This window comes from Palaemon carinicauda, chromosome 14 (genome assembly GCF_036898095.1).
Source record: "Palaemon carinicauda isolate YSFRI2023 chromosome 14, ASM3689809v2, whole genome shotgun sequence".
NCBI lineage: Eukaryota > Metazoa > Arthropoda > Malacostraca > Decapoda > Palaemonidae > Palaemon > Palaemon carinicauda.
In genome coordinates, this window is record NC_090738.1 from 18,377,255 (window position 1) to 18,392,081 (window position 14,827).

Below are 14,827 nucleotides of genomic sequence, written 5' to 3' on the forward strand. Positions count from 1 at the left end.
GATAAGCTAACAGTGAATTATATGTAATTCATCACTGGTAACTCTGCTTGTCAAAGCAAAGATAATAAAACCCTCCATTTCTCCTTCAGCTTCAGTACAGTTTGTTTCCTATTGACATTTCTTTTCCCGAATATTGAAAGTCCTGTCTTATCTAAAGATACAAAAGAGAGCCGGACTGCTCATTATGTCCCTCAGTCTTTTTCAAGTAAATTCACAGTATTATCGAAAGTTGTAGTACGATTTATGCCTGATCTTATACTTCAAGGGATTTCAGAACGGCATTTCTCACCTGTGTAAGTGAATTTACCAGGTATGTGTTTTTAGTGTAACTTTTTTTTTTGTGGGGGGGGGAGGTGTAATTATCCAGTACTTCAGCATACCTGGAAGTAGAAACCCTCCACTTGTGTTCCATTTGTTGTAATATGAAGTGTCCTGAATCTCTGACAGCAATACAATATTAGTCTGTATAACAAGTTCGGTCGGTTTGGAATAAAAGACGAAAATATATTAAGGACTTTATTATTGCAACAGGATTTTTTTTCGGTTTTGCAAAGGTCTAAAACACACTTAATTATTTCGTCTCATTTATTTTTTTCATTATGGAAGATATTTTTCATTTCAGTATTTGATTTTTCGTATTGGGCAGCTTTCTATCTTTGGTTTAGGCTCATAGAATTTTGGTTTTCCTGGCAGTTGAATTTGCCTTATTATTATTATTATTATTATTATTATTATTATTATTATTATTATTATTATTATTATCATTGAGAATAACTATAGTGCCTTTTAGATATAATTTCCCCTATTTTGATTTTTAATATTTTAGAGAGCTCTAAAGCAGTTCAATGAATACCATTTTCTAATTACAGTAAAACTAGATATGTCTTTCCTTTCACATTTGTCATCCTTCTTGGATTAAGTTAGCCGCAGATAGTCTCACATCTAATAAAACTCTTGATTCCAAATTTTATACCTTTTTATTCTGCGCAGATTTTAGATTACAAGTTATAAGAAGCGCAATCTGTTGGTCCTGAGATTGCGCTGCGCTAACGAAAAAAGCATTTTTATTTAGTGTTTGCATCACTGTTGTCCGTGTGAGGTAAACAAGTTATGGGTTAGTTTTCATCAGTGGTCAGTGCCTGGTCGTCCATGGTTCTACCATGGGAGGAAAGGAGTGTTTCCCTGCTTGTGAGTCACTTTTAAACTTTAAAAGAGAAAAGAGAAAAGGACGAGTTGGCAAGAATGGTATTAAGGATGCCGATAACATTCAGGATGTTTGATTAAGAAAGAAAATAAAGATTCAGAAAATGGAAGAAGAACAACAGACAGTAGGACAACAAGCAAACAGGACAACAGACGAACAGGACAAGGGAAAGACAGGATAAATACTAAAAGAACAGGTTTGAGAATCGTACTCACAGCAGGGATGAAGTAACGAGGAGAGAAGGGAACTGAAAGTCAATAAGAGAACAACAAAAGACCGTTTGAAAACGTGATTGAACAATGAAGCTCTCTCTCTCTCTCTCTCTCTCTCTCTCTCTCTCTCTCTCTCTCTCTCTCTCTCTCTCTCTCTCTCTCTCTCTCTTTAATCGACATCAACAATACTGCAAGGCCAACCTGGGTCTATACATTTATCTCCTCAACCTCATCATTATCACCATCCATACTCACATCTCCCACGGCGCCAGCCAAGTCTCTTGCTTGGCGCCTCTCGTGAAGATGATAAAGTGTGAAGCATCTTGGTATGTTTTCCTTGGAGGGGAATGTTTAAAATTCGTGTTTTAATAAGTTTTTGTAAAGGAATCCCGTCGATATACGATAAGCTTTCGCTGAGAGAGAGAGAGAGAGAGAGAGAGAGAGAGAGAGAGAGAGAGAGAGAGAGAGAGGAATTTTAAGCTCAGGTTTGCATCTTTTCTCAAGTTTGAACGGGTAAACAAATTGGGTGTCTTGGTAAGGATCCTGGTGTGCCTACGGGAGAAAGACCTCGTAAATGAAGAGATGCATCTTTTATAACTTAACTGGAAGGTTAATATACCCCCCTTATGTCCCATTCCTATGCGTGGCCGAACGTTAGAAACCCTCTGGTCGTAAGCAGTGAAGTCATAAGGTCGTAGCTCGAGGCGCTCTTCGGCCAATCTGACTAGCACACTGGCTTTCCAGAGACGTTCGTTACTTTCTGTGCTCGGGAGCGGATCAGATAAATTTTAACGGCTAAAGAAACGTCTAGCTCGTATCTACCTTTTCTCAGCAACCTCTCTTCCTCCTCGGTTCAAATGCTGCATCTTTTCAACCTATCATTACTGCCATATGCCCATCCAGGAAGACCTTGGGGGGAGAATCATCTTAGCTTTTGTTCTACCCCTCTCTCTCTCTCTCCATCAGTTAAACTAAAGACTCACCGTCACCCGTAAAAGTCTCTCTCTCTCTCTCTCTCTCTCTCTCTCTCTCTCTCTCTCCTTTTATGGAATACGGCTATTACACAAATTGCGGTATTGCGTTAGCCGGAGTAAACTAGAAATATCCGATTCTTAGTGTGAAGGCAATACGGATCTGTTAAGATGCCAATTTCTATTTTAATTGAAATGAATAAATCTTTGATTTTTCTTGCTCTTTCCTTCTCTAATTGTATTTTGGAATTTTTCAGTTGCCCAATGATCAGTTACTCGTTGGAGCCTTTGTAAAACACGAGCCAACTTAACCCTGGATAGGTACGGTCCTCGGACACCCCTTTAAGGGTATACTCGGACGCGAACGACCCCGACGCCAAAAAAAATTCTTGAAAAATCAGTTTTTGCAGTAACCTCCTTTTTTCTTTTGCCAAAAAAAACTTCAATGAATGCTTAAAACAACTGTAAAGATAAATACTACTCATCTGCAGAAAAACTATTTATTATAAATATTTTAAAAAATTAAGTAGAAAAAAAAAAGACCTGACATAAAAATTCATAAAAAAAAAGTTTATACATATATACACAAATCCTTTTAGGAATTGATTCTTGAATGTTTAGGACACATCTTGATGTATTTTGGATGAAGTCAGACCCATGGAGGTGAAGATCTGAAATGAGAAAAAAAGGGTAACTTTTTTTGGCCAAAAAAAAATTGTCCAAATTTCATGAATTTTTTTGGGTACCCAAATGAAATAGGAAGTGGCTAATTTTTTTAGGGAATAAACATATGTTATCCTAAAATAGAAATATGTAAAAAAATCTTCATTATTTTGTAAATTACATTTATATCAGGGGCCATATCTAAAGGTAATTTTTTGAGTACTTGGAAATTTCGTAAAAAAATACATATATTTAATATATAATATGATATTTATGCAGGTAAAAATATACCAAAATATCACAAATTCTATAAGGAACAAGAATATATATAGATAGGGCAGCTTACGCTTTGGATATGTCCACAAAATGGCCGCCAACCACACGGACTCAGACTCCCTAATCTGCCACTTGAAATGTAGGAAGGGTATGTCAATTGCAAGGTGTTATTTACTAATCTAATTATTATTGGATATGCATAAAAATTGTATGGTGGGTTGCTGGATAATTGTCGATTATTGTACGACTATAAAATTAAAATTCTGACCCAAAAAAAATTTTTTGAAGGGAAATAAAATCGAAAAAAAAAAATGTAAAACAATATTTTAGCTAAAAAAATTTGATGATATTCAATCAAAAAAAAAGTAAACAAAATTTTCCGACAAATAAACATCTAGAGGAATCATTACTCTGTGATAGTTCCTTAGTACGTAGTAATTTTGAAAGAATTGGGAAAAAACGAAAAAATGGCAATCACCGGAAAATCGAACACATACCTATATATACGCCATATCTGGCTAAAAAAAAGATAGGCATGGGTAGCCAGATCATCTAGAAACAGTTTCCAACACTATAAAAATATAAGTTTTGCGACACTACTTGCCAATTCCTTACGGTAACATGACTAAGCAAAAAAATGCAAAACAAATAAAAAGGGGCAATCGTAGAAAAATGGCCATTCTAATATACGGCATTTCAGAAAAAAAAAATTTCAGCCACGTGCTAGGCAAACCATCAAGGCATATTTTCCGACAAATAAACATATAAATGAAATATTACTCTGTGATAGTTCCTTAGTACGTAGTAATTTTGAAAGAAATGGGAAAAAAACGAAAAAATGGCATTCACAGGAAAATCGAACACATACTTATATATACGCCATATCTGGCTAAAAAAAAAAATAGGCATGGGTAGCCAGATCATCTAGAAACACTTTCCAACACTATAAAAATATAAGTTTTGCGACACTACTTGCCAATTCCTTACGGTAACATGACTAAGCAAAAAAATGCAAAACAAATAAAAAGGGGCACTCGCGGAAAAATGCCCAACATTCTAATATACGGCATCTCAGATAAAAAAAAAGACATGCACGTGTTAGCCCAACCATCAAGGCACACTTTCTAACACATAAACATGAAAAAAAAATCAATAATATACGGCAATTCCTTACTACGTAGTAAATTTTTACAAATATTGAAAAAAAAAAACAGAAATTGGCAACCGCAGTTAAATACCCAATATACCAATAACTACGTCGTATCTGACAAAAACAAAATCACGCATGGGTAGCCAGATCATCTAGACACACTTTCCAACATTAAAAAAGCAAAAGTTTTACGACACTATTTCGCAATATCTTACGGAAAAATGACTTGGCAAAAAAATTAAAAAAAATTAAAAAGGGACACTCGCGGTAAAATGCCCGACATTCTAATATACGACATCTCAGATAAAAAAAAAAAGACATGCACGTGTTAGCCCAACCATCAAGGCACACTTTCTAACACATAAACATGAAAAAAAAATGAATAATATACGGCAATTCCTTACTACGTAGTAATTTTTACAAATATTGAAAAAAAAACAGAAATTGGTAACCGCAGTTAAATACCCAATATACCAATAACTACGTCGTATCTGACAAAAACAAAGTCATGCATGGGTAGCCAGATCATCTAGACACACTTTCCAACACTAAACAAGCAAAAGTTTTACGACACTGTTTGGCAATATCTTACGGAAAAATGACTTGGCAAAAAAATGAAAAAAAATGAAAAAGGGGCACTCGCGGTAAAATGGTCCTCGTGGTGATGAACGACATTTTAACTAAAAAAAAAAACATGCACATGGTAGCCAAACAATCCACCAAGACTTTCCACAACTGATAACCTATACAAGTTGCACCATTCTACGACAATTTCATAATACGTAATAACTTTGATAATTATGCAAACTACCTCAGAAGGGTAAACTCGGACGCGAACGACCCCGACGCGTCTCAGAAATCGGGGAAGGAGTACAGCTACAGCAATGCACATCTGGACACTACTAGAGCGTGTAGGGGAGACACCTCCTGCAGGTCGATCACCCACAAATTCAGTCACAGGGGTGAGTCACGTGAGAAAAACCTGTTTTTTTTTGACGCTCGGGGTCGCAAACGACCCACCGTACCTATCCAGGGTTAACATACGGTCGGCCATCGGTCTGGGATTTAACTTCAGTTATGCTAATAATGTCTCAAGACATCATTAGCAACTTGAGATGTTTGTTTGTTATTAAGCAAGATTTTTTTAGGAATAAGATACCGCTCGTTTAATCTTCCTTTTTTTTGTGAGGTGACGAAAACAGAATTTTATTCGAAGCATTTCCACTGTATGATAAAGAGCAAGTGTCTGTATATATATATATATATATATATATATATATATATATATTATATATATATATATATATATATATATATATATGTATGTATGTATGTGTGTGTGTGTGTATCTCTCCGGTCAAGATCACATCTCCTTGTCCCTGGGGGGTGGGGGGTGGGTTAGAGTGCATGGTAGGGGGTAGGAAGGATTAATCATGGCCTGGTGACAGGAGTTACGTGTGTGTGCATATCTATCTAAATATTTAGCCGTTATTTATGACGCGTTGCGTATATTATTACTATTGTTATTAGCTAAGCTACAACCCTAGTTGGAAAAGCAAGATGCTATAAGCCTAGGGGCTCCAACAGGGAAAAATATCCCAGTTAGAAAAGGAAATAAGGAAATAAGTAAACGATATGAGAAATGATTAACAATAAATACAATATTTTAAAGACAGTAACACCATCAAAACAGATATTTCATATATATACCATAAAAAGACTTATGACAGCCTGTTATTATAAAACCATTTGCTGCAAGTTTGAACTTTAGAAGTTCTACTGATTCTACTACCCGATTAGGAAGATCATTCCACAACTTGGTCACAGGTGGAATATAACTAATAATTTTCGAAAGATTGGTAAAATTTATTAATACGTTTGTCCATTGTTTTCTTTGGAATAAACTCCAGCCTGTTGAATCTATCAGAATTTGTGGCAAGAAAAACTGATCGAGTAATTTCTATACACTGGCGTTACAATGAAAATTGTTAAGGGCATCTCTTGAAAAATGATCGAAAGACTAATTTAATTAATCCTTTACTAGATGGTAAGTATCCCTATGAGAAGGCGCTGACAAACAAACGCTGTTTACACCCCAACCAAAAGGAGATGAGTTACGAATATGAAGGATGGATAGGATCGTAAACCCGACGGGATTGATAAAAGCTTATTAAATTCGTGACGGTACTGAGATGGTATCCGCAACGTCCCCAATAATAAGCATACGAGGTTAGAATGGTTACCTGGGGTAACCTAGTGATTAACCCGGAATTCGGGAGAAAGGTGAAATGTATTCATAAAGAATTAACACCCTCTCTCTCTCTCTCTCTCTCTCTCTCTCTCTCACTCTCTCTCTCTCTCTCTCTCTCTCTCTCTCTCTCTCTCTCTCTCTCTCTCTCACCGACTAAGCTGATGTAAATTAGAAAAGAACAAAATATTAGAAAGCGAATAAAATAGATAGGGCTTTACGATGCATTATTCTTTTTGCAAAGAATATTTGATAGTCGTTTGAATATTTGATGAAGTTTATAGCTTATGCCCAGTATTTAAACAATATATAAATATATATATATATATATATATATATATATATATATATACATATATACTGTATATTTATATATATATGTGTGTGTATATATAAATTATGTATGTAAATGTATATACATACATATATATATATATATATATATATATATATATATACTGTATATATATATGTGTATATATATATATATATATATATATATATATATATATATATATATATACATATACATATGAATATATATATGAATATATATTTATACATACATATATATATATATATATATATATATATATGGTTATATTATATGTATATATGTATACATAAATACATGCACACACATATATGTATATATATATATATATATGTTTATAATGTATATATATATATATATATATATATATATATGGTTATATTATATGTATGTATGTATACATAAACACACACACACACACACACATATATATATATATATATATATATATATATATGTATATATATAGTATATATATATGATTGAGTAACATATTGAGAGAAATTAACTACCGCTTTGTTAATATATAAAATATCGTTTATTGAATTTTTGAGATAGAATTTCAAATAAGAAATCGTATTTAATTATTTTAGCAGTTACTTTTGCATTTATCTAAAATAAAAAAAAAACACTTGGCTAAGGTGCTTCGGATATGTTTCCTCCACAAATATAAAAATAGAGTAAAGTATACCATTAGCATTCAGTTATTTGAGAAAGTATTGTTGTAAAGAGAAGGAACACAGTAATAATTGTTAACTGTTATTGTTTATAGCCTTCTTATTTCTCTTCCTCTGTTTTTTTTTTTTTTTAAGTTTTTAAAGTTTATATTTGTAAGATCTAATTGAATATTGTTACTGTTCTTGGTATATTTTATTTTGATTATTTATTCTTCTCTTGTAGTTTGTCTATTTCCTTGTTTCCTTTCCTCACTGGTTTATTTTTCCCTTTTGGAGCCCTTGGGCACATAGGCTCTTGCTTGTCCGACTAGGGTTAAAGCTGTAATATGAGGTTTCAACTCCCTCCCAAAGGGTATCATCTTCAGTCAAACTTCCCTCTACACCCTTTCCCCCTTCTTCTTCCCTTACCCACTATTACAGTACTTCCCCATTCCTCTTCCCTTTCTCCCGTTCACCATTAGGTGACCATGAATTGAACGTAACGTTTAATCACACCAAATTGAGTAGAAAAAACATTTCTAAAACATCCATTTGTCTTTCATGTACGAGTATACTTCCTGATACGCAGTTTTATTTTACATATTTTTTTTTTATTCCATTCACGTTTGTAAAATGGAATTCCTGCAGATTTGGAATCCAAATAGTACTTTTTCATAATCATATTTATGAGATAAAGTGACTGTTATTGTATATTTATTATCGCAAAAAATGTTGCTTTGTAAGTTTATTTTATGTGTTGTTTTTGAAACCATAAAATCCAGTCGTATATAAGCTTCGATTCTATATTTCAAAGACCCTCAATCATCTTCCATATTATTATTATTATTATTATTATTATTATTATTATTATTATTAATCGAACTTAGCTTTTACAGAGGCGGTCCGAATAAATTCTTAAGGGAATAATATTACATATAATAATGAATTAAAGTGATAATAAAATAATAGATAAAAATCTCCTTTAAACAGAAAATAGGATTTTATTTGTGAAACCTGCGATTGTTAAAAATGTTAGACTCTTAAAACCACGGAAACTAAGAATCAGATAAGACGTCAGACATAGTTGACCAAAAAAATAAATTTCTCTATTCTAATAAATGTGCATTCCCAGTTTATGTTAAATGGTTGAAATCGTGTCACATTTAGTCAAATTTGCAACTATCTCATGGTCTGTGCACATTAAATACCCATGAGCCATTCTCGTATGACCAATATACAATCTTGCTAAAATGGCTTCAGTTCTTTTGTTTTTATGGTCCGATGCAGAAATAATTAGTTTGATTTGTTCCATTTTTGTTTGTTACTTTTTAGTTCATTATTTTACAAAATTTCTTATTTAGTTACCATGTAATGCTTTATTGTGGTTACATAATCGTTAACGGGTAGTTACATGTAAAGTTGTGCTAAATTTATTGCTGATTTAGCAGTGGCATCTGTTTTCTGATTACCTAAAACTCCAATATGGCCATGAATCTGCCATAGTGTTATTATTATTATTATTATTATTATTATTATTATTATTATTATTATTATTATTATAGGCCATGAATCTGCCATGTAATAATAATAATAATAATAATAATTATTATTATTATTATTATTATTGAAATAGTTATTATATGTATCTATTGTTATTACAAGCTAAGCTAAAATACTAATTGTAAAAGCAGGATGCTGTAATCCCAAGGGCTCCAACAGTGAAAAATAGCCCAGTGAGGAAAGGAAATAAGGAAATAAACCAACTACAATAGAAGTAATGGACAATTTAAATAAAATATTTTAGAAACGGTAACAACATTAAGAAAGATCTTTCATATATAAACTATAAAAATCTTCAAAAAAAAAAAAAAGGTGGGGGGGGGGAGAGAATTAAGATGGAATAGTGGACCTAAGTTAACCCTCCAGCAAGAGAACTTTACCCCAATTCATTGGAAGACCATGGTACAGAGGCTATAGCTATATTTCACTGTATTTGTAATACCAGTAGGTTCTTAAGTGCTTAACTTTTGATAGCACTTTTCGAATCGGAATAAATGCCAAATTAAAGATTCAGTGTATTTTCAATTATTGTTTTTAACACTGTTAATTGCTAGAAAGATTGCTGTTTTTTTAGTTGTAGATACTAATGCTTCAGTAGGGAAGGATAACATACTTGATATATCAAAGGATAACAGCTCCGTAAATCATGGAGGAACTTTGTAGAAGCCTTAACAATTGCAAGTTGATTGATTGTCTATGGGCATTCTTTTGCTAATTTGCATAGCATTTCACAACCCATATGCTGTCTTTGGTAGGTAATTTATCATAGATGAAAAAATAAAACAACAACAGACCAGATGTCTTTGCTTCTCTTAAAACTTGTGTCTATTTTATGCTCATTTTTTTTAGCATCTCTTTCGATACGGTCTTTATTCTCATAGTCATCAACACCTTCCTTTCTCTTTTATTTTATCCACGCTTCATTCATTACACGCTTATTTAGAAAAGGTATTTTACTTGAGATTTTATTTTTTATAATTACGACAAGATTCAATCAGTCTCATTTTAATCCATATATCTGTTGTCTTAATACTACTGCAATCCTTTTTTTCTATAGACTTCCTTTACTGTATACTATTAACACTCCATCATATTACTATACTTTTGTAAATGCTGAGCTCATTATTAGAATGGATACTATTTTAAAGATACCAAAGAATTTTGAAATATTTAATTACACACACGTTATATAAATGTGTATATATATCTCTGTGTGTGTGCGCGCGCGCGCGCGTGTGTAAGGTGGACATCAAGACAGTAAATCCCCCGCTCAAAAAAGAAGAAGAAAAAAAAAGAAAACAGTTACACCCAGAGTTATGTACTACAAAAGAAGTTTATTTACAGCTGAAAATAGTTTTATAGCCTATGTACATATAAATAAAGCAATACATTTTATAACATCTATGCATGAAAAGGACGTAAAATTTTTGCTTGAAGATGACATTTAGCTCAATAGATTACGAGTATCCACACATCTGAGCATCACTATTAAACGCAAGCCGGAAACATAGTTTTACCATATTATTCAAGCACGATATCAGTATCAACAACAGTCTGTCCGTGGGTCAGCCTAATGTTCTCCTCAACCCTAACAAGAAGGTTCTGCAAGGTCTTAAGGTTATCTGCCCAGTCTTAACACATTGACTGCAGCCGCTATGAGATAATGTTAAATTGCTAGCGAAGCGAGCTACAGCTAAGTAAGGGCTAATTGAACTAAGTTATTAATTTGATATTTGAATAACTCCAAAATACTCGTCCATGCGGCTAGCACGCCTAGTACAGTTAGAATCAAAAGAACGCAGACACTCGGGGGAAATCTTTCGTCAGATGTCGCTAGTGTTCCCATGACAAAACAGACAAGGTGTTGCTTTTCTTACTACTACTATGAAATGGGCGAAGCCCTCTCCAACCTTAGCGACTCAAAGACAGCAAAGGGGTGTTTTTGCCAGTGAAAGCATTAAAATTTTACAAATCGGGTTGCCATATTTCATTCTGTTTTATCATTTGACGTTTCGAAGATCCACTGCAAATACTAAATACAAACATACACACACACACACACACACACATATATATATATATATATATATATATATATATATATATATATATATATATATATTTATATATATATATATATATATATATATATATATATATATATATATATCATGAATCTGCAAAATCATGTAGAAATTGTTGGAGTATCGCAGCTAAACAATTCCTTCCGTTAACAGCTAGATTAGAGTAATTCGACATCAGTCTTGTTCAAGTCACTGATGAAAGAAAAAGTACTTTCAGATATGGTTCGATGTAAAATAATAATAAAAAGACACCATACATGAGTTATACCGGCTTAAATGTTCATCAGAGAGAGAGAGAGAGAGAGAGAGAGAGAGAGAGAGAGAGAGAGAGAGAGAGAGAGAGAGAGAGAGAGTTAGGTTGGTGACAAACAAAGAGACAGAGCTGAAAACATGACCTCCTTGGCGGAGGTAATAATAATAATAATAATAATAATAATAATAATAATAATAATAATGGAACCAAAACGTAAATTTTGAGAGTTCTATCGAAGTGAGTATTATTGGCCCGCGCACTGAGCCCTTTTATAATTTGGAATTGCAAGATATTTCGTTGGATTTATTAAACGTAATTATTTCTTACTTTCTAAATTCCTGGAATTTATCCATTTATCCAAACCTACCGAAATCTTGTAACCCTTCCAGAAACCACATTATTACTTCCATTCTTGCCTGTTTGTCTTTCAACAATTCCAACTCTTAGTGAAATAAAGATTCATTTCACGAACATCATGTCTCTAGAGAATGGACCTTGTAATGTTTCTCAAGATGATATTTATTTTGAAATTGAGTTTTATGTAACTGGGGGACATACACTCGACGCTATCTTTTATCATTTATTATGGAGAGAGAGAGAGAGAGAGAGAGAGAGAGAGAGAGAGAGAGAGAGAGAGAGAGAGAGAGAGAGGAAGTGAGAAGGGGTGAAAGAATCTGAGGGTGGTGAGAGCGAGAAGGAGTGAGAGTGAGAAGGGGTGAGAGCGAGAAGGGGTGAGAGAGGGAGAGATTTGTGAGAGTCAAAGAAGATTGGGGGGCCAAGATGTTCATTTCATATCAGTTATGTTACAGATGCACTCTTTATGATTAGTTGGCAGCTTGACTCCTCATTATCCATTTCAGTGTTAAAATTACAAACTTCATTCTAACTAAGCTGATATTATCTAGTTACCAATAATCTGTTGCGCTACGTCTTATAGTGCGATTTGTGAAACGAAAAAAAAAAATAAAGTTACGCTATTTCTAAGGAACAAGACACCAAGGATTTTAATAGATAAAACAGAATTATATTTGAATAAGAACTAAGTTTAGGCCAGAGTTCGTAAACAAATGCACAAAAGCTATCTAGAATATGGTAGCAATGGGGCAAGGGGTGGGTGCGCTTTAAAGAACTTAATTTCAAGGTTATAAGCAATATTTTTCTCCCTTTTTAGCTTAGCATTTTCAGTTCGTATTGTATCGTTTCTTTTTTACGGTACATGTGTTTATTTTTCTAGTTTTAACACCCTGGTTTTTGGACAGCTTACTGGAAGATGTAAATGAGAATGTAACAGCTGGACAATCTATACAGAGAGCTAGAGACAGAATCAGGTGGAGACAATTGACAGCCCACGTCGAGGACATGGCGCCTAGATAGATTACCCTGGTTATTTCTGATCGCCTTTCTATCAATAGAGATTTTAAAAACATCGGTCTTTCTGGAATTTACCTTTCTTTGTTTTGATATTGAGTGATATTAGCCTATTGATTTCTGTGATATACAGTATATGTCCAGAGGTAGACCATAAGCAACGTGAAGTTATTTCATGTTGGCTGTAGGATGAAATCAATATTTAAAAAATTTGAGAAACAGGCAGTCTCCCGTCTAATATCGTTAAAAAAAGATTAAATTTTGAGAAAGTTTTTTTTTTTTTCAAATTTTTGGAGATCTGTTATTTCTAAGGAAGTTATTTTAAGCACTTCAGGTTGGTAGTGCTCTGAAAATTGTTCACGTTTGTACTTCAGAATCTGACTTTAATCCTAAACTGATGGAGAAAAACCTGAAGCTTATTAAACCCCATGTTCATAATCTTGATATACAGTAAGTTCAATTGTTCAATTGACTCAGTGTGCATGGTGTTTAGAATATTTAGTAATCCTTTTAGGCCGAGTGCCAGGACCGCCCCTGGATATTTTCTGCTAATTTTTTAACTCGCATTTCCTGATAACCTATGTCTTGGGCTATGCCAAGAACATAGCGACCACTCTCAACTCGGGGCCGTTCTTACATAGGGGACCAAAACCCCCTGTTTCACGATACGCTCAACTCTGCCTCACATATATCTACATTGAGCCTTTATATGGGTGGTCAAACATATTCAGACTTTCAAGAAATTTTGCAGGGACTATTGCAATATATCAAGAAACATATGTAAAAACCAAACATGTCAGTAGTATAATATGTATTTCTAAAGTAATACAAAATGTATACAGACAAACCGAATGAATCTTGATTATAACATATTTCTCCTTGCAAACGAAGTCCTCTCTGGAAAAAATAACTAATCTGTAATTACATATTGCATTATAAGTACGTCCTTGTTACATACGCTTTTTTTTAGCCAAAGTTTACGTTATATCGAAGTAGATACCAAAACTTTTCTATCTGTTTCAAACTGATAAATCCAAATAAGCAAGTGATGATTTTTTCTCCTGACAAATTCCAAACTTATTGTAAAATATAAAGTGCCTTTACTTTTTTATAGAAAATTTAAAGGTATTTATTCAAATGTAGTTCGAAGTTAAGATTGATGATTGTTCTTACTTATTTGTTCATTTGTTTATTTACTTGTTTATCGAGAAAGTTGCCGACGAGAGTGTTTTTGAATTGGTCGCCGCACATTGTTAGGCATAAAAACAAATGCTTGAATGTAAGTGAACAAGTTGCCAAAAAAAGATGTTGAATAGTGATATTTAATAAATATTGTATATTTTGTAAAGGTGACAAGATAAAGGACTCTGGTAATATACATAGCTTGCAGAAGTTCCACTCAGATGCGTATAAAAACATTGAAGGAAAGGAAATTTAACTAAATGATGAAGATTTACTATGCAATATAAGAGGACTAGATCTTTTCGCAAGGGAGAACTAATTTCATGAGTGCCGACCCAAGCAGTTTTTAGTGAGATGAATACCTCACCAGTGTTACACCATCACAGAAACTGAGGAAACATCAGGCAAGAAAAGATGTATAATGAGAATCTGTGTAACAATAACAATAATGAACAAGTTTGTGAAATAACTAGTCAATCTCAGGTTGAAGATTGAACACTGTTCTGACCTGAAAGACAGCATCGACTTCTGATCATCCCCATATAAAGACACACTGATATTTTCTAAATCTTTGGAATCACTGAAAATAATTGTTTTCTCTGCTTATGATTTGTGAGATGATGACTGGATCAAAGAAGTTAGTCTTGAGCTTTACACTAGATTACT

At 33.3% G+C, this 14,827-nt stretch overlaps 2 protein-coding genes across 2 annotated transcripts in view; both read left to right on the top strand.

Moving 5' to 3' along the window:
• The window catches only part of LOC137653452 (uncharacterized), a 427,638-nt gene that overhangs the window by 189,243 nt on the left and 223,568 nt on the right, over positions 1-14,827 (top strand). The window lies entirely within an intron of this gene.
• The window catches only part of LOC137652696 (pneumococcal serine-rich repeat protein-like), a 95,579-nt gene that overhangs the window by 41,262 nt on the left and 39,490 nt on the right, over positions 1-14,827 (top strand). The window lies entirely within an intron of this gene.